The 26,502-nt window shown below is 35.4% G+C and overlaps 1 long non-coding RNA gene across 1 annotated transcript in view; it reads right to left on the minus strand.

The window, feature by feature from the left end:
- LOC145934839 (uncharacterized) overlaps positions 1-26,502 on the minus strand; it is a 162,625-nt gene that overhangs the window by 63,206 nt on the left and 72,917 nt on the right. The window contains exons 6-7 of the long non-coding RNA XR_014425116.1: positions 23,419-23,560; positions 23,284-23,325 (exon numbers count right to left, since the gene is read on the minus strand). This is a non-coding gene — a long non-coding RNA (uncharacterized LOC145934839). The remainder of the gene's footprint in view (positions 1-23,283; positions 23,326-23,418; positions 23,561-26,502) is intronic.

Genomic DNA, 26,502 nt, shown 5'->3' on the forward strand with positions numbered 1-26,502 from the left:
AAAATTTGTACGCTGTTGTCTGGTTGGAACCAAAAGATTCTGTAATCAATGTACTATTAAAATGTATAATCGATGAATTTTTGGCTCGTCTTAAAATATTAGAAATCTATACTTTTTTGACGCGGACCCTGTGCAACGCATAATTATTTTATGTTTATCGTATAAAAAAATTTGTACGCTGGTGTCTGTTTGGTACCAAATGATTCTGTAATCAATGTACTATTAAAATGTATAATCGATGAATTTTTGGCTCGTCTTAAAATATAGCAAATCGATATTTTTTACCGCTGATCCCATGCGACGCACCCTTATTTTATGTTTATCGTATTAAAAAATTAGTACGCTGGTGTCTGCATGGTAAGAAAAGATTCTGTAATCAATGTACTACTAAAATGTATAATCGATGAATTTTTGGCTCGTCTTAAAATATTGGAAATCGATACTTTTTACCGCTGACCCTATGCGACGCAACATTATTTTAAGAATATCAAGTAAAAAAATTTGTACGCTGGTGTCTGTTTGGTACCAAATGATTATGTAATCAATGTGCTATTAAAATGTATAATCGATGAATTTTTGGCTCGTCTTAAAATATTGGAAATCGATACTTTTTACCGCTGACCCTATGCGACGCAACATTATTTTAAGAATATCAAGTAAAAAAATTTGTACGCTGGTGTCTGTTTGGTACCAAATGATTATGTAATCAATGTGCTATTAAAATGTATAATCGATGAATTTTTGGCTCGTCTCAAAATATTAGAAATCGATACTTTTTTACCGCCGACCCTATGCGACACAATATTATTTTATGTTTATCGTATTAAAAAATTAGTACGCTGGTGTCTGCATGGTACGAAAAGATTCTGTAATCAATGTACTATTAAAATATATAATCGATGAATTTTTGGCTCGTCTTAAAATATTAGAAATCGATACTTTTTTGACGCGGACCCTGTCCGACGCATCCTTATTTTATGTTTATCGTATTAAAAAATTTGTACGCTGGTGTCTGCATGGTACGAAAAGATTCTGTAATCAATGTACTATTAAAATGTATAATCGATGAATTTTTGGCTCGTCTTAAAATATAGCAAATCGATACTTTTTACCGCTGATCCTGTGCGACGCACCCTTATTTTATGTTTATCGTATTAAAAAATTAGTACGCTGGTGTCTGCATGGTACGAAAAGATTCTGTAATCAATGTACTATTAAAATGTATAATCGATGAATTTTTGGCTCGTCTTAAAATATTGGAAATCGATACTTTTTACCGCTGACCCTATGCGACGCAACCTTATTTTATGTATATCAAGTAAAAAAATTTGTACGCTGGTGTCTGTTTGGTACCAAATGATTATGTAATCAATGTGCTATTAAAATGTATAATCTATGAATTTTTGGCTCGTCTTAAAATATTGGAAATCGATACTTTTTACCGCTGACCCCATGCGACGCAATCTTATTTTATGTATATCAAGTTAAAAAATTAGTACGCTGGTGTCTGCATGGTATCAAAAGATTCAGTAATCAATGTACTATTAAAATGTATAATCGATGAATTTTTGGCTCGTCTTAAAATATTAGAAATCGATACTTTTTTGACGCGGACCCTGTCCGACGCATCCTTATTTTATGTTTATCGTATTAAAAAATTAGTACGCTGGTGTCTGCATGGTACGAAAAGATTCTGTAATCAATGTACTATTAAAATGTATAATCGATGAATTTTTGGCTCGTCTTAAAATATTGGAAATCGATACTTTTTACCGCTGACCCTATGCGACGCAACCTTATTTTATGTATATCAAGTAAAAAAATTTGTACGCTGGTGTCTGTTTGGTACCAAATGATTATGTAATCAATGTGCTATTAAAATGTATAATCGATGAATTTTTGGCTCGTCTCAAAATATTAGAAATCGATACTTTTTTACCGCCGACCCTATGCGACACAATATTATTTTATGTTTATCGTATTAAAAAATTAGTACGCTGGTGTCTGCATGGTACGAAAAGATTCTGTAATCAATGTACTATTAAAATATATAATCGATGAATTTTTGGCTCGTCTTAAAATATTAGAAATCGATACTTTTTTGACGCGGACCCTGTGCGACGCATCCTTATTTTATGTTTATCGTATTAAAAAATTTGTACGCTGGTGTCTGCATGGTACCAAAAGATTCTGTAATCAATGTACTATTAAAATTTATATACGATGAATTTTTGGCTCGTCTTAAAATATTAGAAATCGATACTTTTTTGACGCGGACCCTGTGCGACGCATCCTTATTTTATGTTTATCGTATTAAAAAATTTGTACGCTGGTGTCTGCATGGTACGAAAAGATTCTGTAATCAATGTACCATTAAAATGTATAATCGATGAATTTTTGGCTCGTCTTTAAATATTAGAAATCGATACTTTTTTACCGCTGACCCTATGCGACGCAACATTATTTTAAGTATATCAAGTTAAAAAATTTGTACGCTGGTGTCTGTTTGGTACCAAATGATTCTGTAATCAATGTACTATTAAAATGTATAATCGATGAATTTTTGGCTCGTCTCAAAATATTAGAAATCGATACTTTTTTACCGCCGACCCTATGCGACACAACATTATTTTATGTATATCAAGTAAAAAAATTTGTACGCTGGTGTCTGTTTGGTACCAAATGATTCTGTAATCAATGTGCTATTAAAATGTATAATCTATGAATTTTTGGCTCGTCTTAAAATATTGGAAATCGATACTTTTTACCGCTGACCCCATGCGACGCAATCTTATTTTATGTATATCAAGTTAAAAAATTTGTACGCTGTTGTCTGGTTGGAACCAAAAGATTCTGTAATCAATGTACTATTAAAATGTATAATCGATGAATTTTTGGCTCGTCTTAAAATATTAGAAATTGATACTTTTTTGACGCGGACCCTGTCCGACGCATCCTTATTTTATGTTTATCGTATTAAAAAATTTGTACGCTGGTGTCTGCATGGTACGAAAAGATTCTGTAATCAATGTACTATTAAAATGTATAATCGATGAATTTTTGGCTCGTCTTAAAATATAGCAAATCGATACTTTTTACCGCTGACCCTGTGCGACGCACCCTTATTTTATGTTTATCGTATTAAAAAATTAGTACGCTGGTGTCTGCATGGTACGAAAAGATTCTGTAATCAATGTACTATTAAAATGTATAATCGATGAATTTTTGGCTCGTCTTAAAATATTGGAAATCGATACTTTTTACCGCTGACCCTATGCGACGCAACCTTATTTTATGTATATCAAGTAAAAAAATTTGTACGCTGGTGTCTGTTTGGTACCAAATGATTATGTAATCAATGTGCTATTAAAATGTATAATCTATGAATTTTTGGCTCGTCTTAAAATATTGGAAATCGATACTTTTTACCGCTGACCCCATGCGACGCAATCTTATTTTATGTATATCAAGTTAAAAAATTAGTACGCTGGTGTCTGCATGGTATCAAAAGATTCAGTAATCAATGTACTATTAAAATGTATAATCGATGAATTTTTGGCTCGTCTTAAAATATTAGAAATCGATACTTTTTTGACGCGGACCCTGTCCGACGCATCCTTATTTTATGTTTATCGTATTAAAAAATTTGTACGCTGGTGTCTGCATGGTACGAAAAGATTCTGTAATCAATGTACTATTAAAATGTATAATCGATGAATTTTTGGCTCGTCTTAAAATATTGGAAATCGATACTTTTTACCGCTGACCCTATGCGACGCAACCTTATTTTAAGTATATCAAGTAAAAAAATTTGTACGCTGGTGTCTGTTTGGTACAAAATGATTCTGTAATCAATGTACTATTAAAATGTATAATCGATGAATTTTTGGCTCGTCTTAAAATATTGGAAATCGATACTTTTTACCGCTGACCCTATGCGACGCAACATTATTTTAAGTATATCAAGTTAAAAAATTTGTACGCTGGTGTCTGCATTGTACGAAAAGATTCTGTAATCAATGTACTATTAAAATGTATAATCGATGAATTTTTGGCTCGTCTTGAAATATTGGAAATCGATACTTTTTACCGCTGACCCTGTGCGACGCATCCTTATTTTATGTTTATCGTATTAAAAAATTAGTACGCTGGTGTCTGTTTGGTACCAAATGATTCTGTAATCAATGTACTATTAAAATGTATAATCGATGAATTTTTGGCTCGTCTCAAAATATTAGAAATCGATACTTTTTTACCGCCGACCCTATGCGACACAACATTATTTTATGTATATCAAGTAAAAAGATTTGTACGCTGGTGTCTGTTTGGTATCAAATGATTCTGTAATCAATGTGCTATTAAAATGTATAATCTATGAATTTTTGGCTCGTCTTAAAATATTGGAAATCGATACTTTTTACCGCTGACCCCATGCGACGCAATCTTATTTTATGTATATCAAGTTAAAAAATTTGTACGCTGTTGTCTGGTTGGAACCAAAAGATTCTGTAATCAATGTACTATTAAAATGTATAATCGATGAATTTTTGGCTCGTCTTAAAATATTAGAAATTGATACTTTTTTGACGCGGACCCTGTCCGACGCATCCTTATTTTATGTTTATCGTATTAAAAAATTTGTACGCTGGTGTCTGCATGGTACGAAAAGATTCTGTAATCAATGTACTATTAAAATGTATAATCGATGAATTTTTGGCTCGTCTTAAAATATTAGAAATCGATACTTTTTTGACGCGGACCCTGTCCGACGCATCCTTATTTTATGTTTATCGTATTAAAAAATTAGTACGCTGGTGTCTGCATGGTACGAAAAGATTCTGTAATCAATGTACTATTAAAATGTATAATCGATTAATTTTTGGCTCGTCTCAAAATATTAGAAATCGATACTTTTTTACCGCCGACCCTATGCGACACAACATTATTTTATGTATATCAAGTAAAAAGATTTGTACGCTGGTGTCTGTTTGGTACCAAATGATTCTGTAATCAATGTGCTATTAAAATGTATAATCTATGAATTTTTGGCTCGTCTTAAAATATTGGAAATCGATACTTTTTACCGCTGACCCCATGCGACGCAATCTTATTTTATGTATATCAAGTTAAAAAATTTGTACGCTGTTGTCTGGTTGGAACCAAAAGATTCTGTAATCAATGTACTATTAAAATGTATAATCGATGAATTTTTGGCTCGTCTTAAAATATTAGAAATTGATACTTTTTTGACGCGGACCCTGTCCGACGCATCCTTATTTTATGTTTATCGTATTAAAAAATTTGTACGCTGGTGTCTGCATGGTACGAAAAGATTCTGTAATCAATGTACTATTAAAATGTATAATCGATGAATTTTTGGCTCGTCTTAAAATATAGCAAATCGATACTTTTTACCGCTGACCCTGTGCGACGCACCCTTATTTTATGTTTATCGTATTAAAAAATTAGTACGCTGGTGTCTGCATGGTACGAAAAGATTCTGTAATCAATGTACTATTAAAATGTATAATCGATGAATTTTTGGCTCGTCTTAAAATATTGGAAATCGATACTTTTTACCGCTGACCCTATGCGACGCAACCTTATTTTATGTATATCAAGTAAAAAAATTTGTACGCTGGTGTCTGTTTGGTACCAAATGATTATGTAATCAATGTGCTATTAAAATGTATAATCGATGAATTTTTGGCTCGTCTCAAAATATTAGAAATCGATACTTTTTTACCGCCGACCCTATGCGACACAATATTATTTTATGTTTATCGTATTAAAAAATTAGTACGCTGTTGTCTGGTTGGAACCAAAAGATTCAGTAATCAATGTACTATTAAAATGTATAATCGATGAATTTTTGGCTCGTCTTAAAATATTAGAAATTGATACTTTTTTGACGCGGACCCTGTCCGACGCATCCTTATTTTATGTTTATCGTATTAAAAAATTTGTACGCTGGTGTCTGCATGGTACGAAAAGATTCTGTAATCAATGTACTATTAAAATGTATAATCGATGAATTTTTGGCTCGTCTTAAAATATAGCAAATCGATACTTTTTACCGCTGACCCTGTGCGACGCACCCTTATTTTATGTTTATCGTATTAAAAAATTAGTACGCTGGTGTCTGCATGGTACGAAAAGATTCTATAATCAATGTACTATTAAAATGTATAATCGATGAATTTTTGGCTAGTCTTAAAATATTGGAAATCGATACTTTTTACCGCTGACCCTATGCGACGCAATCTTATTTAATGTATATCAAGTTAAAAAATTTGTACGCTGTTGTCTGGTTGGAACCAAAAGATTCTGTAATCAATGTACTATTAAAATGTATAATCGATGAATTTTTGGCTCGTCTTAAAATATTAGAAATCTATACTTTTTTGACGCGGACCCAGTGCAACGCATACTTATTTTATGTTTATCGTATTAAAAAATTTGTACGCTGGTGTCTGTTTGGTACCAAATGATTCTGTAATCAATGTACTATTAAAATGTATAATCGATGAATTATTGGCTCGTCTTAAAATATTGGAAATCGATACTTTTTACAGCTGACCCTATGCGACGCATCCTTATTTTATGTTTATCGTATTAAAAAATTTGTACGCTGGTGTCTGCATGGTACGAAAAGATTCTGTAATCAATGTACTATTAAAATGAATAATCGATGAATTTTTGGCTCGTCTTAAAATATAGCAAATCGATACTTTTTACCGCTGACCCTATGCGACGCAATCTTATTTAAAGTATATCAAGTTAAAAAATTTGTACGCTGTTGTCTGGTTGGAACCAAAAGATTCTGTAATCAATGTACTATTAAAATGTATAATCGATGAATTTTTGGCTCGTCTTAAAATATTAGAAATCTATACTTTTTTGACGCGGACCCTGTGCAACGCATACTTATTTTATGTTTATCGTATTAAAAAATTTGTACGCTGGTGTCTGTTTGGTACCAAATGATTCTGTAATCAATGTACTATTAAAATGTATAATCGATGAATTATTGGCTCGTCTTAAAATATTGGAAATCGATACTTTTTACAGCTGACCCTATGCGACGCATCCTTATTTTATGTTTATCGTATTAAAAAATTTGTACGCTGGTGTCTGCATGGTACGAAAAGATTCTGTAATCAATGTACTATTAAAATGAATAATCGATGAATTTTTGGCTCGTCTTAAAATATAGCAAATCGATATTTTTTACCGCTGATCCCATGCGACGCACCCTTATTTTATGTTTATCGTATTAAAAAATTAGTACGCTGGTGTCTGCATGGTAAGAAAAGATTCTGTAATCAATGTGCTATTAAAATGTATAATCGATGAATTTTTGGCTCGTCTCAAAATATTAGAAATCGATACTTTTTTACCGCCGACCCTATGCGACACAATATTATTTTATGTTTATCGTATTAAAAAATTAGTACGCAGGTGTCTGCATGGTACGAAAAGATTCTGTAATCAATGTACTATTAAAATATATAATCGATGAATTTTTGGCTCGTCTTAAAATATTAGAAATCGATACTTTTTTGACGCGGACCCTGTGCGACGCATCCTTATTTTATGTTTATCGTATTAAAAAATTTGTACGCTGGTGTCTGCATGGTACGAAAAGATTCTGTAATCAATGTACTATTAAAATGTATAATCGATGAATTTTTGGCTCGACTTAAAATATAGCAAATCGATACTTTTTACCGCTGATCCTGTGCGACGCACCCTTATTTTATGTTTATCGTATTAAAAAATTAGTACGCTGGTGTCTGCATGGTACGAAAAGATTCTGTAATCAATGTATTATTAAAATGTATAATCGATGAATTTTTGGCTCGTCTTAAAATATTGGAAATCGATACTTTTTACCGCTGACCCTATGCGACGCAACCTTATTTTATGTATATCAAGTAAAAAAATTTGTACGCTGGTGTCTGTTTGGTACCAAATGATTATGTAATCAATGTGCTATTAAAATGTATAATCTATGAATTTTTGGCTCGTCTTAAAATATTGGAAATCGATACTTTTTACCGCTGACCCCATGCGACGCAATCTTATTTTATGTATATCAAGTTAAAAAATTAGTACGCTGGTGTCTGCATGGTATCAAAAGATTCAGTAATCAATGTACTATTAAAATGTATAATCGATGAATTTTTGGCTCGTCTTAAAATATTAGAAATCGATACTTTTTTGACGCGGACCCTGTCCGACGCATCCTTATTTTATGTTTATCGTATTAAAAAATTAGTACGCTGGTGTCTGCATGGTACGAAAAGATTCTGTAATCAATGTACTATTAAAATGTATAATCGATGAATTTTTGGCTCGTCTTAAAATATTGGAAATCGATACTTTTTACCGCTGACCCTATGCGACGCAACCTTATTTTATGTATATCAAGTAAAAAAATTTGTACGCTGGTGTCTGTTTGGTACCAAATGATTATGTAATCAATGTGCTATTAAAATGTATAATCGATGAATTTTTGGCTCGTCTCAAAATATTAGAAATCGATACTTTTTTACCGCCGACCCTATGCGACACAATATTATTTTATGTTTATCGTATTAAAAAATTAGTACGCTGGTGTCTGCATGGTACGAAAAGATTCTGTAATCAATGTACTATTAAAATATATAATCGATGAATTTTTGGCTCGTCTTAAAATATTAGAAATCGATACTTTTTTGACGCGGACCCTGTGCGACGCATCCTTATTTTATGTTTATCGTATTAAAAAATTTGTACGCTGGTGTCTGCATGGTACGAAAAGATTCTGTAATCAATGTACCATTAAAATGTATAATCGATGAATTTTTGGCTCGTCTTTAAATATTAGAAATCGATACTTTTTTACCGCTGACCCTATGCGACGCAACATTATTTTAAGTATATCAAGTTAAAAAATTTGTACGCTGGTGTCTGTTTGGTACCAAATGATTCTGTAATCAATGTACTATTAAAATGTATAATCGATGAATTTTTGGCTCGTCTCAAAATATTAGAAATCGATACTTTTTTACCGCCGACCCTATGCGACACAACATTATTTTATGTATATCAAGTAAAAAAATTTGTACGCTGGTGTCTGTTTGGTACCAAATGATTCTGTAATCAATGTGCTATTAAAATGTATAATCTATGAATTTTTGGCTCGTCTTAAAATATTGGAAATCGATACTTTTTACCGCTGACCCCATGCGACGCAATCTTATTTTATGTATATCAAGTTAAAAAATTTGTACGCTGTTGTCTGGTTGGAACCAAAAGATTCTGTAATCAATGTACTATTAAAATGTATAATCGATGAATTTTTGGCTCGTCTTAAAATATTAGAAATTGATACTTTTTTGACGCGGACCCTGTCCGACGCATCCTTATTTTATGTTTATCGTATTAAAAAATTTGTACGCTGGTGTCTGCATGGTACGAAAAGATTCTGTAATCAATGTACTATTAAAATGTATAATCGATGAATTTTTGGCTCGTCTTAAAATATAGCAAATCGATACTTTTTACCGCTGACCCTGTGCGACGCACCCTTATTTTATGTTTATCGTATTAAAAAATTAGTACGCTGGTGTCTGCATGGTACGAAAAGATTCTGTAATCAATGTACTATTAAAATGTATAATCGATGAATTTTTGGCTCGTCTTAAAATATTGGAAATCGATACTTTTTACCGCTGACCCTATGCGACGCAACCTTATTTTATGTATATCAAGTAAAAAAATTTGTACGCTGGTGTCTGTTTGGTACCAAATGATTATGTAATCAATGTGCTATTAAAATGTATAATCTATGAATTTTTGGCTTGTCTTAAAATATTGGAAATCGATACTTTTTACCGCTGACCCCATGCGACGCAATCTTATTTTATGTATATCAAGTAAAAAGATTTGTACGCTGGTGTCTGTTTGGTATCAAATGATTCTGTAATCAATGTGCTATTAAAATGTATAATCTATGAATTTTTGGCTCGTCTTAAAATATTGGAAATCGATACTTTTTACCGCTGACCCCATGCGACGCAATCTTATTTTATGTATATCAAGTTAAAAAATTTGTACGCTGTTGTCTGGTTGGAACCAAAAGATTCTGTAATCAATGTACTATTAAAATGTATAATCGATGAATTTTTGGCTCGTCTTAAAATATTAGAAATCGATACTTTTTTACCGCTGACCCTATGCGACGCAACATTATTTTAAGTATATCAAGTTAAAAAATTTGTACGCTGGTGTCTGTTTGGTACCAAATGATTCTGTAATCAATGTACTATTAAAATGTATAATCGATGAATTTTTGGCTCGTCTCAAAATATTAGAAATCGATACTTTTTTACCGCCGACCCTATGCGACACAACATTATTTTATGTATATCAAGTAAAAAAATTTGTACGCTGGTGTCTGTTTGGTACCAAATGATTCTGTAATCAATGTGCTATTAAAATGTATAATCTATGAATTTTTGGCTCGTCTTAAAATATTGGAAATCGATACTTTTTACCGCTGACCCCATGCGACGCAATCTTATTTTATGTATATCAAGTTAAAAAATTTGTACGCTGTTGTCTGGTTGGAACCAAAAGATTCTGTAATCAATGTACTATTAAAATGTATAATCGATGAATTTTTGGCTCGTCTTAAAATATTAGAAATTGATACTTTTTTGACGCGGACCCTGTCCGACGCATCCTTATTTTATGTTTATCGTATTAAAAAATTTGTACGCTGGTGTCTGCATGGTACGAAAAGATTCTGTAATCAATGTACTATTAAAATGTATAATCGATGAATTTTTGGCTCGTCTTAAAATATAGCAAATCGATACTTTTTACCGCTGACCCTGTGCGACGCACCCTTATTTTATGTTTATCGTATTAAAAAATTAGTACGCTGGTGTCTGCATGGTACGAAAAGATTCTGTAATCAATGTACTATTAAAATGTATAATCGATGAATTTTTGGCTCGTCTTAAAATATTGGAAATCGATACTTTTTACCGCTGACCCTATGCGACGCAACCTTATTTTATGTATATCAAGTAAAAAAATTTGTACGCTGGTGTCTGTTTGGTACCAAATGATTATGTAATCAATGTGCTATTAAAATGTATAATCTATGAATTTTTGGCTTGGCTTAAAATATTGGAAATCGATACTTTTTACCGCTGACCCCATGCGACGCAATCTTATTTTATGTATATCAAGTTAAAAAATTAGTACGCTGGTGTCTGCATGGTATCAAAAGATTCAGTAATCAATGTACTATTAAAATGTATAATCGATGAATTTTTGGCTCGTCTTAAAATATTAGAAATCGATACTTTTTTGACGCGGACCCTGTCCGACGCATCCTTATTTTATGTTTATCGTATTAAAAAATTTGTACGCTGGTGTCTGCATGGTACGAAAAGATTCTGTAATCAATGTACTATTAAAATGTATAATCGATGAATTTTTGGCTCGTCTTAAAATATTGGAAATCGATACTTTTTACCGCTGACCCTATGCGACGCAACCTTATTTTAAGTATATCAAGTAAAAAAATTTGTACGCTGGTGTCTGTTTGGTACAAAATGATTCTGTAATCAATGTACTATTAAAATGTATAATCGATGAATTTTTGGCTCGTCTTAAAATATTGGAAATCGATACTTTTTACAGCTGACCCTATGCGACGCAACATTATTTTAAGTATATCAAGTTAAAAAATTTGTACGCTGGTGTCTGCATTGTACGAAAAGATTCTGTAATCAATGTACTATTAAAATGTATAATCGAATTTTTGGCTCGTCTTGAAATATTGGAAATCGATACTTTTTACCGCTGACCCTGTGCGACGCATCCTTATTTTATGTTTATCGTATTAAAAAATTAGTACGCTGGTGTCTGCATGGTATCAAAAGATTCTGTAATCAATGTACTATTAAAATGTATAATCGATGAATTTTTGGCTCGTCTTAAAATATTAGAAATCAATACTTTTTTGACGCGGACCCTGTGCGACGCATCCTTATTTTATGTTTATCGTATTAAAAAATTTGTACGCTGGTGTCTGTTTGGTACCAAATGATTCTGTAATCAATGTACTATTAAAATGTATAATCGATGAATTTTTGGCTCGTCTCAAAATATTAGAAATCGATACTTTTTTACCGCCGACCCTATGCGACACAACATTATTTTATGTATATCAAGTAAAAAGATTTGTACGCTGGTGTCTGTTTGGTATCAAATGATTCTGTAATCAATGTGCTATTAAAATGTATAATCTATGAATTTTTGGCTCGTCTTAAAATATTGGAAATCGATACTTTTTACCGCTGACCCCATGCGACGCAATCTTATTTTATGTATATCAAGTTAAAAAATTTGTACGCTGTTGTCTGGTTGGAACCAAAAGATTCTGTAATCAATGTACTATTAAAATGTATAATCGATGAATTTTTGGCTCGTCTTAAAATATTAGAAATCGATACTTTTTTACCGCTGACCCTATGCGACGCAACATTATTTTAAGTATATCAAGTTAAAAAATTTGTACGCTGGTGTCTGTTTGGTACCAAATGATTCTGTAATCAATGTACTATTAAAATGTATAATCGATGAATTTTTGGCTCGTCTCGAAATATTAGAAATCGATACTTTTTTACCGCCGACCCTATGCGACACAACATTATTTTATGTATATCAAGTAAAAAAATTTGTACGCTGGTGTCTGTTTGGTACCAAATGATTCTGTAATCAATGTGCTATTAAAATGTATAATCTATGAATTTTTGGCTCGTCTTAAAATATTGGAAATCGATACTTTTTACCGCTGACCCCATGCGACGCAATCTTATCTTATGTATATCAAGTTAAAAAATTTGTACGCTGTTGTCTGGTTGGAACCAAAAGATTCTGTAATCAATGTACTATTAAAATGTATAATCGATGAATTTTTGGCTCGTCTTAAAATATTAGAAATTGATACTTTTTTGACGCGGACCCTGTCCGACGCATCCTTATTTTATGTTTATCGTATTAAAAAATTTGTACGCTGGTGTCTGCATGGTACGAAAAGATTCTGTAATCAATGTACTATTAAAATGTATAATCGATGAATTTTTGGCTCGTCTTAAAATATAGCAAATCGATACTTTTTACCGCTGACCCTGTGCGACGCACCCTTATTTTATGTTTATCGTATTAAAAAATTAGTACGCTGGTGTCTGCATGGTACGAAAAGATTCTGTAATCAATGTACTATTAAAATGTATAATCGATGAATTTTTGGCTCGTCTTAAAATATTGGAAATCGATACTTTTTACCGCTGACCCTATGCGACGCAACCTTATTTTATGTATATCAAGTAAAAAAATTTGTACGCTGGTGTCTGTTTGGTACCAAATGATTATGTAATCAATGTGCTATTAAAATGTATAATCTATGAATTTTTGGCTCGTCTTAAAATATTGAAAATCGATACTTTTTACCGCTGATCCCATGCGACGCAATCTTATTTTATGTATATCAAGTTAAAAAATTAGTACGCTGGTGTCTGCATGGTATCAAAAGATTCTGTAATCAATGTACTATTAAAATGTATAATCGATGAATTTTTGGCTCGTCTTAAAATATTAGAAATCGATACTTTTTTGACGCGGACCCTGTGCGACGCATCCTTATTTTATGTTTATCGTATTAAAAAATTTGTACGCTGGTGTCTGCATGGTACGAAAAGATTCTGTAATCAATGTACCATTAAAATGTATAATCGATGAATTTTTGGCTCGTCTTTAAATATTAGAAATCGATACTTTTTTACCGCTGATCCCATGCGACGCAATCTTATTTTATGTATATCAAGTTAAAAAATATGTACGCTGTTGTCTGGTTGGAACCAAAAGATTCAGTAATCAATGTACTATTAAAATGTATAATCGATGAATTTTTGGCTCGTCTTAAAATATTAGAAATCGATACTTTTTTGACGCGGACCCTGTCCGACGCATCCTTATTTTATGTTTATCGTATTAAAAAATTAGTACGCTGGTGTCTGCATGGTACGAAAAGATTCTGTAATCAATGTACTATTAAAATGTATAATCGATGAATTTTTGGCTCGTCTTAAAATATTGGAAATCGATACTTTTTACCGCTGACCCTATGCGACGCAACCTTATTTTATGTATATCAAGTAAAAAAATTTGTACGCTGGTGTCTGTTTGGTACCAAATGATTATGTAATCAATGTGCTATTAAAATGTATAATCGATGAATTTTTGGCTCGTCTCAAAATATTAGAAATCGATACTTTTTTACCGCCGACCCTATGCGACACAATATTATTTTATGTTTATCGTATTAAAAAATTAGTACGCTGGTGTCTGCATGGTACGAAAAGATTCTGTAATCAATGTACTATTAAAATATATAATCGATGAATTTTTGGCTCGTCTTAAAATATTAGAAATCGATACTTTTTTGACGCGGACCCTGTGCGACGCATCCTTATTTTATGTTTATCGTATTAAAAAATTTGTACGCTGGTGTCTGCATGGTACCAAATGATTCTGTAATCAATGTACTATTAAAATGTATAATCGATGAATTTTTGGCTCGTCTTAAAATATTAGAAATCGATACTTTTTTGACGCGGACCCTGTGCGACGCATCCTTATTTTATGTTTATCGTATTAAAAAATTTGTACGCTGGTGTCTGCATGGTACCAAAAGATTCTGTAATCAATGTACTATTAAAATGTATATTCGATGAATTTTTGGCTCGTCTTAAAATATTGGAAATCGATACTTTTTACCGCTGACCCTATGCGACGCAACATTATTTTAAGTATATCAAGTTAAAAAATTTGTACGCTGGTGTCTGTTTGGTACCAAATGATTCTGTAATCAATGTACTATTAAAATGTATAATCGATGAATTTTTGGCTCGTCTCAAAATATTAGAAATCGATACTTTTTTACCGCCGACCCTATGCGACACAACATTATTTTATGTATATCAAGTTAAAAAATTTGTACGCTGGTGTCTGTTTGGTACCAAAAGATTCTGTAATCAATGTACTATTAAAATGTATAATCGATGAATTTTTGGCTCGTCTTAAAATATTAGAAATGGATACTTTTTTGCCGCTGACCCTATCCGACGCATCCTTATTTTATGTTTATTATATTAAGAAATTTGTACGCTGGTGTCTGCATGGTACCAAAAGATGAAAAGATAAATATTATAATTGTTGTATAATATGTAATTAACGTATAAGCTGTGGATCAAGAATGCGCTACGAATAATTCGAAACATCATTCTATCTTTGTTCCATATTAGTAGCACATTCTCGACCGCAGTTTATATGTATAGTTGAAGGAAATAAATGGCGCGCGCGAAGCGCGCGCTTTGTAGTGTTCTAGTTTAATAAATAATTTGAGTTCACTTTGTTTACAATTCCTTAATATTTATAACATGACTTTTATATTCGAATAACGTGCGACTTTATGTGTGGCATCAACGCGATAATAATATTAATAATTGACTAATAATTATTCAATCGTTGAGTCACTTAGAGAGATATTACGGATAGTACTGTGATTGTGCAAACAATTGTGAATTTGCATTACATGTAATTAATGCAAATCGAGGCTAAAATCAAGGAAAAATGTGAAAGTAATTAGCCCGCTTCTTGATTATCATCAAGCGGCTTAATTTATAGTATGGTATAAAGGAGAGAACAGCTTCTACGCCTAAGTGAAAAGTTTGACGATCGGCGACTTAATTGAACCAAGTGATGCGAGTGTATACACGCATATTTTATCATTTTATTTTATGTAAACACAGAAATCAGCGTATCTAAAGCGATCGTTAAATGTAGATACGATCTCATACGATTGCTACTAATTGCGTCGAAAAAATAAATTATCAACGTCGGAAGAGACATCATCGTATTTTTGTATATAACGTAGGTTTTTTTATTAATATGAGAACAAGAAGAGAATGGCAGTAAGTTTATCCATCTCACATAAGAGAGTAATTTTTTCATTTATCCGAGTTAATCCAAAGGTTACGGAGAGAAGAAATCTTTGTCCTTCCCTCCATCTTCTCTCTCGTTAGATAATAATAGATTGTTGTCAGAGGCACAGAGGGACTTTGCTACGAAGCAACTGTTAACGCTAGCAATATTCTCGCCGAGCCTCGCGATGGACGTCAACGTGAGAGGCTCTCGATCACGTTGAAGTCGAGAAACGTCGCCTTTTCCTCCATCGAGCGCGACCACGACGACGAGCGACGTCTCAACACGATATATAATACAACGCGGTCGTATTTTGTACATTCGTTCCGATGCATTCTCACGAGCAGCCAGAGACACGCGATGACCATGTGCCGATCGATGAATGAATTACGAAAGGAAAGCATATACGTCCATGTTTGCCGTGAAATTTTAGATTAAGAACTGAAGAGATCCGTAGAAACGTTAAAGCTATAATATAGTATCGAAAAACGTACAGTTAAAATGACGGCGTTTTACTTTTTTTTTTCAGATCTGTCGATCTCGTTTTCAATCACGTCAAATTAGAGTAATCTCTTTCAAATTGTTGCTTAAAGCGATATATATTCGGTAATATATCTTAATAAACAATTAAATTAAATTTACAAGGCTAGTAAGAGATTTCCCGACTTCGCTCCGATATTTTGCTCGCCTGTTTTTTTTAGGGGGAAGGTTTATTAAAAGAAAAATTGAAATCGAGATTTTATATAATTCCTACCGTACTGAGGAAAGTATGCGTTCTGGGAACAACGATTCAGTTTAAAAGAAAAATCAATTTTTTTTATGCACTATCATCCGCGTCTAGCCTGAGAAATTCAATTTGTTTTATTAAATTTGTATATCATAAAAGTCAGAGAGAGAGAGAGATATATATAAAGCTTTTCTATCGACGAACGGTTTTTTTTCTTTCTTATTTTTCCTTCCTCATTACGCTTTTACGATCGGGATATGGCTGATGATATACTAATGCGAGAGCAGTGAAGTTTATGGCAGCGGCCACCGTCGCGCTGGAATTATGTAAACTTATGTAGCCGCACGTGCACACACACATACATACATATATGAGGTCCACACATACTTATGACGGCTCTCCCACGAAAGCCCGAGGATTTGGTAGCCGGCACTCTCACGGCTCATCCTTCGCACCTTTGTGTCCCTCTCGGGAAGGGAATACCACCTCGTGGAAATCCACTTTGTCAAGGCGCGAGTCGTTTTCTACGTTCCATCGAGAGAAGAGGCATTTTTACAATCTGATATGTTATGGGGTACCGTGTACCATTAATTACCGGGACAAACAAACGCCGGCAAATTATACGTTCACGCGACCACTTCACGGCCTCTTATCCGGCATCTTATTGTGAACACGCTGTGGTTTATAACGCCCGGTATATCGAAAGGCTTTACGCATCTCTCGGACCTCTTTTTCGCTCCTCTTTCTTTCTCGATTCCCTCCGTAGATAGCTATTCGCGCTTCGTAAACACACCGTTCGATATGATAGAAGACAGGTTTTAGCGTAGGTGTAAACGCGCCGCGTAATTTTTTTTTAAAATTCGGAAGAAAAAGAAATCTCTCTTTATTCGATAATAATATGGATTATGCATTATATCGTAATTACAGATCTCTGGTCTATCGTTATTAGTCGCGCGAGTGGACATTTATCCGAGAATGAGTGCTATAATTACACAGTGCATTATAATATTATCTCAATCTTAATAGAGCGTAATTAGAGCGTTATTATAACCAGGACGGGAGAGTCTCTTCATTGACTTATGTATGATTGACTTATATATCGACGGACGAGAGTTAAAAATTTCCTTCGAATCATCTGGTTAATCGCGCCTCGATACCCACCCAGATGTTATATTTTTTTCCGATAGTCTGAATCATCGCGGTGTTATGCGTATATCTCATCGAATGGTTCGTTTTCGAAGGTAAAGCGTTCGATGGCTTTTCACACGAGGGCCACGTGTTGGAAACATCGCGATCGTCATGAGAGAATCCTGTTTTAAGCACAGGCTTTCAATTTTATAAACACATATTTTCATTATTAGATATGCACAATATTTTTATATAAATAACTTGCTACATTTTTAAATCGCGCTACATAACTTTTTTATATTCGATACTTTTCGACGGCTTAAAAAACACATCACATTGGGTTTCATTTAAATTCGCCTTCAGAATCTAAGGCCAAAGGGACATTCGGTTCAATATATCCCTGTGTATTTAAAATTTCTTATGCTATCAGACAGAATCGCGAGAAGAGACTGTTGGCCATCTCAGTGCACGAGACCGAACGGCTACATAGTTTTATCTCAGGAGATACAGATGAGTAGGCGCGATGGATACATTACACAGAACACGTCCGTTACTCTATTACTCGTATAAACAATTACTCATTCGGAGGTCCGCCTCGCTTCTCCGTTTCCCGATTGGCTTGGATCCGCCAAAGTGGCTTGAGTCGTTCCGCGTTGGTGTCTAACTTCCGGTCTCTCTCATTCAGACGAGGAAGTGTTTGGAGAAGCTCAGCTTCGCTCTTGATAACCATAAATATTTATCGCGCGAGATACGTCCCAAGAAAAGTTTACGGCGTATCGCGAGTATATTCGGTTTGTCAAAATAAGAAAAACGAAAACCTTAGTCAATTGATACGCAAATGAAAAAAATGACGTTTAATCCGTTTTACACCGACGTTCGCCAAGAAGGCCTCGACAGGTGACGGGACGATACCGTTTACGTATCGTTAGCGTGACATCTCACGTAGATTGTATAGACACACGTGAACGCGATAGCCGAGATACGTGGCGCGAATGCGACATTATAAAGGGTTATTTATCGCGCACATCAAGATTCGCGACGCGAGAAGAAGAACATCGAATTTCTTCGTGCTTTCTCAAGCTATCTCAAATCAGTGACAAGATTTTATGGAAGATCAGTGAAATGCTCTCACACTTTGCTCCTCCGTTATATCTTATGTCTCACTTATGACAAGAATATTTCATTGAAATATAAAATTGTAAATATTTGCAAAATATAACTTCAAAAATTTTTCCATTTATTTTAGATTACTTATTTTTTTAGAAAAACCTCTGCATACATGCATATCTTAAGTGAAACATGTATAAGTATAGTGTCCAAAAATTATATATTACATTTTTTTTTACTTTAAAATATGATAAACCCACAAGAGACATGAATAAGGCTCTTGGTCGAACTCAGATATTTCTTTAAACAAAATATATTGCTATAAATTTATATCATGTATAATATTATTATATATAAAATGTATTTTAAGATATCATTGATTGAGGAAACAATCACTATTCCTAACTGATTCTTCCAATAAGATTTCATTGATTTGCAGTGCTATACTTATAATTTAAACAATCTGTAGTATAGTTATTCATTGTTTTTCAGTGTCTAATATAGGTACTGATTCCATTTAAGAAAGCCCGGGCGCGGGAAGATGTACGACGGAGGTAGATGATCACACGACGATTCTTAATTCGAACGGCTGAGAAAATCCACCGCGGCGGGTCTCTCGTCGTCTCATAATCCCTCTAATCTCCCTCGATCGGAGGATACGAGTTCTCCGTTACACGCGTGCCGCGTACTACTAATTTATGCCCGTGCCTCGAAAGCGAATAGAACGTGGAAACGTGCCGCGGTCTGGCCTCAATTTATTGGTGCTCCGATGAGAAAGGATGGATAATCGCGGTCGCCGAAGAAGCAGAGAAAAATGTCCCACGAAATTGTTTCAACGAGGGGGAGTTTGTTTCGTTTCATATAATTTTAACCCCTCGCAATCGCGGTATGTAAAGTAAAACTTTCTCAAGGTTTCCTAGAGGATTAAACGGAAACGCATCGATCGTGAAATTGGCCATTTGCTCTTCGATTTGCATCAACTTCATCGTTCGACGAAGTACGAACGTCCGGGGGGAAAAATCGACCCTCGCTCAAGGCTGGCGCCGATCGTCCTCGACAGCAATGTCTTTCGTCGTCGCACGTACGTAAAAAACCCGCAGGAAATCGCAGCCTTTTTTTCTCCCATCGTTAGTATTTGCATAGTTTTCCCGTCTCCCCGACAGCATCCAGCCGCGACAGTCCGTACTTCGCGGATATCGCGAAGTCAAGAAGCGCGAGAGCTTGAATCGTAAGTCGATTTCAATTCAGCGCGGACTTTGAGCGAAGTTTATGCGTAACGCGTTGCACTTATATGGAAATCTTTCTCGCAGCATCGGCTCTCTCGTACGCCATTACGCGTTTTTTCACCCGGCGACGAATCCTCGAACGGAAATCGCGCGATTGTCTTTCGCGCTGGGAGAATAAAACGAGGAAGTTAATACACATTACAATAAGAGAGAAATCGGCAGTTTATTTTGAATATCAATTTAGTTCGGGTCTGTGTGGATAATCGCTTTTGCATTGATGAACGAATGGTTTCGACGAAATTTTGAAAGCCGTAGTATATAATTGCGGCACGCAGCATTATCCGAATTAGTCTTGCATCTCTAATTTTACTGTCGAAAATTCGATTCTTTCCAGAGACGAGGGTTAAAACGCATTCAGCAAGGCGTCACGTCTATTTCGCGGATGAATGCGGATATTCCGCTCCAGTACGCAGGCGCACCCACGCGACGGTTGAATTACGCGATTTACGAGCTGATAAAACGAAGAGATATATTTCAATACAATGCGACGTACATGCAGGGAGAAGCCCGTCCGCATGGATGGTTCACTAATCGACCGGATCGTAAAATTAAGAACTACCGTTAACCTGCGTCGTCGGCGAGGCGAGGTAGCTTTCGTCGGTATGGGTCACCGAAAGTGGAGAAGAAGACGTTTCTCTCCGATTGCTCTTCGTAATTCACGATCCGCACGGCTTAAGAAAAAGATGGTTGGCCGGGTGGAGATAAAGAGAGAGAGAGAGAAAGAGCGCGGCGAGAAAGAAGAAGCGGGTAACCGCGTGTGGCGATACAGATTTTTATGGGGCGTAAATCTCGATGACGGCCGCAAGAAGCGATTTAGGAATCGTGAAAGGCGCGGCCAATTCCCTAATGATTCTGATTTATCACCGCCGGTCCGTTTCGGTAAGCCGTTCATCTCGTAAAGCGCACTTCAACTCTTGCCGAGACCCCACAATGCGGAAAGAAAATCGCGAGCGTCATTTACGAGTTGAAATTTATTAGAATTTTAAAAAAATTCAACGAAACTGACAAATAAAAATTTAAATATATTCCATACATTCAATAATTATTAATAAAAAGTAATTATAATTGTACGCGCAAAGCTCCTTGCGCTGCGATGACAAGAATGTCAATCTCGGGGATAAATGTTTAAAATATTTTACAGTCGCCACACAAACACGTGTGAATGTATTTATTTTTATTAATGGCCCTCCTTCCAATCTTGTGAAAGTTTTCCGATCGGAGTCTCGCTATAAATTCGGGCATACGGCCACGATCCCACGACAAGCGATCTCGTATCGGATATCGAACGGGCGACAATGCGTCGGAGATGCTATCTGAAAGGTTCAGGCGTAAATCTTTAGCCGAAGCTGAAAGGGTGGTCCCGGGGTTCTCGTTCTAACAGCGGCGAAGATCTGCATTAGCAGATGCTCCGGCTAATAATCTGTCACCGCCGCTCTTCACCGACATGCTATTAACTGGGCGTTTATAGTGTGAGAAGCCTTCGCTATTTTTTACTGTATTATCGCCCCGAAGAAGAAGCTTACGAAGCTGCTAATTCCCCTCGCGTATTCAACATTCTAACGCGTCGAGGTAACTGATTCTGATTATTTATTTTTGTTTAATACGCAGATAGCGTTTGATGTCGTTTTGAAGCGAGAATAACATGTTGCGTAATCGACATTCAAATTTTAATACAGATTAAGCCTTACTTTCAAAGATAAATTGTGATTAGCCGAGTAAAAACGTCGTCGCATATTACCGCCTAATTTCTAATGTAGGTATATTTCCAAGCAGCGTGTTTTACATGCTCGACTGTATCGATTGCGACAAGGGTGCGAATTGAACGTCCTATCTGCAACGCAAAGGAATCAAGAAAATTTGCATACGCGCCGGTGGACTAGTAGGATATCCGTCAAAATGCTCGAGACAAAGTGAATTCACGCTGACGATGATCGTTGTTTGTCTCCGCTAAATTCGTGGCATCTTCTCTCCATGACGCCGGCGCCACGGAAAGCAGAGTCACGCGAACCGCCAGCTGAATTCTGTCCTCGTTTGCTCGCGATACGTCGCAGCTGAGGTTCGTCATCTGCGAATGCAGCTCAGCGCTATTAACGCGGTTCCTCTTTGGATCCTATCTCTTGAACGATCCGAGAAGATGAGAAAAATAAGGGATCACTCTCGACGCGCCGCGTTTAATTGGAGAAGCCTCTAAAAAAATGTCGCGAGCGAACGAAATCGCAGATGTGGTATTTCCCTGAGAATATTTCGTGCAATTTCGTTAAAAAAAAATATGGAATATAAAATTTTTAACAATAAATAAAAAAGTGAGATTTTTGTTACAGCAAGAGTTCTCGATCTCTCATTCATTCGGATTAAAAGCGAAGAGACCCGGGATCGTTCACGCGACGCTTTCTCCGTCATCGACATTCGGATTATCTTTATTTATCATACGGGGACCAGTCAGCGCGGCAAGGAGAACCGGGTATGACGATGGGTGACGGGCAGGTCGCCCTCGGCGCCGTGGGCTGTTTAATTTTAGGGCATTACGCGCACAGGCGGCAGTCTGGTCGATGCTAAAGGGTTCCCCGGGTCGGTATTTGCCGAGATATTATCGCCAGGAGGAGATAGAAGGTTGAGGATAGCGGGGGGGGGGGAGGCAGAGCCCCTTCGGGGTAACGAGGAGGGCGTGACTCTTGCTCGGGGAGTCTGAGAAAAAGAGAAAGAGAGACAGAAAGCTCTATGATGCATCCGACACCGTTTCGCGAATTAGCTTCGGTGCTCTCATCATCGCTTCCATCGGTCGGTCTGTCAAAAGGCCGAGGAAATCGCTCGGCGCACCAGAGGCAATAATAAGTCGCCGCATCGCACAGAATACCAACCGCAAGATTGCAGCTGAAATAGACAGGCGCCGCCGTGCATAGATGAGGAGCCTATATGCAATCGCGCGTGGCGATCGAATTCGAAACTCGAAGGAAGAATCACAAACAGAAACAATTTCTCACTCACCGTTACGTGCAATAGTGGAGTTGTAGTACACAGCACATTGATCTGAAAGCAAAATATTCAAATTATGTTGTATATACATATGTGTGTGTCGAATATCTCATAAACAGTTTAGAAAAAATGTTTTATTTTGCATACCTCATAGTTGCCCCGACGTCGCCCGATGCCTCCCCGGGCCTCCTCCTCCTCTCTTGGTCCATGGTAGCACTCACGACACTCGCGAAAATACGAATAATTACGATCGCCCGACACTTTACACGGCACTCCCGCTGCCTACTACCTGTAACAAATAAAATACATACATATATTAGAATCTTATTATTTCACATTATAACATACACAATATAAATATGTAAGCTAGAATTAACGATAGATATATCCACGGATCGCAACACATTCGCGCGCGCGAAAACATATTAAGTTGAGTTATGTTGGCAAGAGATTTTGCATCGAATTTTTCGCGAAATATGCGTTTCCAACAATTACGACTACATATTAACGTTGAAATTATGATATGCGATTGATAAATATTACAATACAAAGGTCAGAAATCGTTTCTAACAATTATTCTTACTAATTAATCACAGCGGAACGCAGCTCCAACTGCCTGATCTCGCGGCGTTTCGGTAATGGCCGAAGCTACAAACATCGGCAACTTCATTCTAATAGCGAGCGCGCGCAATACTATATACATGACTTAATATTAATAATTAATTAAAACTCGAAGGGGATTCGTTCGAAAAGATATAGCTTTAGAAAGAAAAAATATTAATCGAGAATAAGGTATTATAATATATTATTTACAACATATTACTATTTTATAACTTTTACCATATTATTTTAAAATTTAATTAGCAAATTATAACATACACAATATAAATATAAATATGTAAGCTGGAATATTTAATTTGCAAATTTTCGCTTTATTAATATTTTTGACAGAAATCAGCTGATTAAAGCGTTAATTTGATAATTAATTTTTAAAATAATAATATGTTTTAAATATAATGTTATAATACTTTAAATTCGATTAATATTTTTGACAGTTATCAGCTGATTTCTGTCAAAAAATATTAATCTAGAATAAGATATAATATATTATTCACAACATAATACTATTTTAATTTTTTGACATATTATTATTTTAAAATTTAATTAGCAAATTAACGCTTTAATCAACTAATTTCTGTGAAAAAATATTAATCGAGTTTAAACCAACTTTATATTATTTTTTAAAAGATATCATTATTTTAACATAAAACCGAAGAATGGCGCGCGCTTGTGTTGTTCTAGTTATTAACAAAAGCATATTAATTTGCATATTTGTGTCATATTTTTAATATTAATATTAGATTAAAGAGTCTCTAACAATAAGAGAAGCTGATGTCATTTCAGCCGTCGTGGCTCAAGTTAAAATCTTTAATTATGACGTCTGAAATATGCAATCGACATGTTTTCGTTCCGGCGCGGACGATCAGATTTCACGTTGTAAGCGTAACCTTTCATTGGCATATCAAAACGGTCATCTCTGATTTTAATTTGCGCCTTGCACGGACTAGAGAGCAGGTAAGAGATCACGTATTCGCGTCAGATATATATATGGTTGTATTCCTGACAGATTAATATGCCACGAACGATGCATAATTCTCAGTTCAATCAGCAGTAATTAATAAAGTCGAAAAATATTCCTTGTTTTTAAATCCGCTAAAGGAAAAAAAGAAGAAATTTATTGACATTTGATGAAATTTTTGCGTCTGAAACATGCGCTTATCATATAAAACTTGAGTATTTACGATAAATACATTTAATCGTTTTTCAAAGCGTTGCAACGCTCAAAAGATATTCAATAATAATCGTAAACAATGATGTTGCGTGTTGACATATCGATCAGCTGATTATTTTGTCAACACGTACGTGAATCTGTTTACATAAATTTTTATTCGCGCGCCATCTCAGACAGTTTATCGATCTATCGCGCTGGTGAATCGCTATCGGATTTTATCGCGCTGAAAAAAGAGAGAGAGAAATATTGATTGGACAGAGAGACACTTTGACGTAATAAATTATATCAATATACTTTTATTTATACTATATATTTAACGTCTCGTCAAAAATGAAATATCTATACTCGAATAGTATCGCAGGCATCTCGAGTGTCGAGACGATATGTGCTTCGTATGTGATGCACGGGCATTATATGCGATTATTATGATGCGTCTCGTGAATATTCATGGTTCAATACTTTCGTAAGCAAGACCGACGAAGAGATCAAGAAACAAAAATTTCTACGCACGATCACGAGTTTTCGTCAACATGCAACAGTCGGAACGCGATTGCGACGCATATAAATGTACGCGAGGAGAGACGTATTATCGATTCTCTTCAAACTTGCAAGATTCGCTGCTGACAAGTGCATAAAAAATGACGATTATTATAAAAAAAATTTAGATATAATATCATATTAAAATATATGTCGCTCATCTCTCACATCATCTCATTTAACTCTTTATTTCTAATTCAAAAAGCCCCAAACTTATTTGTATACTTATATTTATATAAGTTCATTTTAGTATTTAAAAATAATAAAATTTTATCGCATAATCAAATTTTACAAATTCAACAAATACTAGAGGAACTCGTTAAAATACAAGTGTCAAATATCAACGCCAAGGCTTCGTAGACGAAATCTGAGAGAGAATTTCGAGTCGATCTCCGGTATTCACGTCACCTTTGCCCCCAGCGTTTCCGAGATATAGCGTATTTTGTTTAGCGTCAACACGTAGTTACGCGTTAACGTTCGCAACTGCAACTAGTTGCAGCGGCAACCGAGCTAGATCGTGCACGCATCACGAAACATCCGGTATACTTTAACGTGCCTCGTGAACTTAACACCCCATCGAACCCGGGGCAGCCGCCGTTTTCCACCGGAATGAATACACGCCTCTTTCTCTCGCACAAGTGAGGATACCCGCGTCTACTACCTGCCATTCGTGCGAGCAGCCAGCGTATACTTATCGCGGACTCACAGGTGTTAAGTGCATGCCTATTTCTCTACGCGGCTGAGTATACAGGCGGCACGCAAACCCCTGCCAAATTAATACGCGAAAGTCACGAATCGCAACTAGTCTCGCTCTCGATCCTCGAACCGCTCTTGCGAGCGATGTAGGAATGAATCCATTGATAGTTGGCTGAGGCTTAAATCGCGAAAGAACTTGTGGCGTA

This window comes from Prenolepis imparis, unplaced genomic scaffold (assembly GCF_030444845.1).
Source record: "Prenolepis imparis isolate NDT839.2.m4 unplaced genomic scaffold, iyPreImpa1.0 SCAF_4, whole genome shotgun sequence".
NCBI classification, from domain to species: Eukaryota; Metazoa; Arthropoda; class Insecta; order Hymenoptera; family Formicidae; genus Prenolepis; species Prenolepis imparis.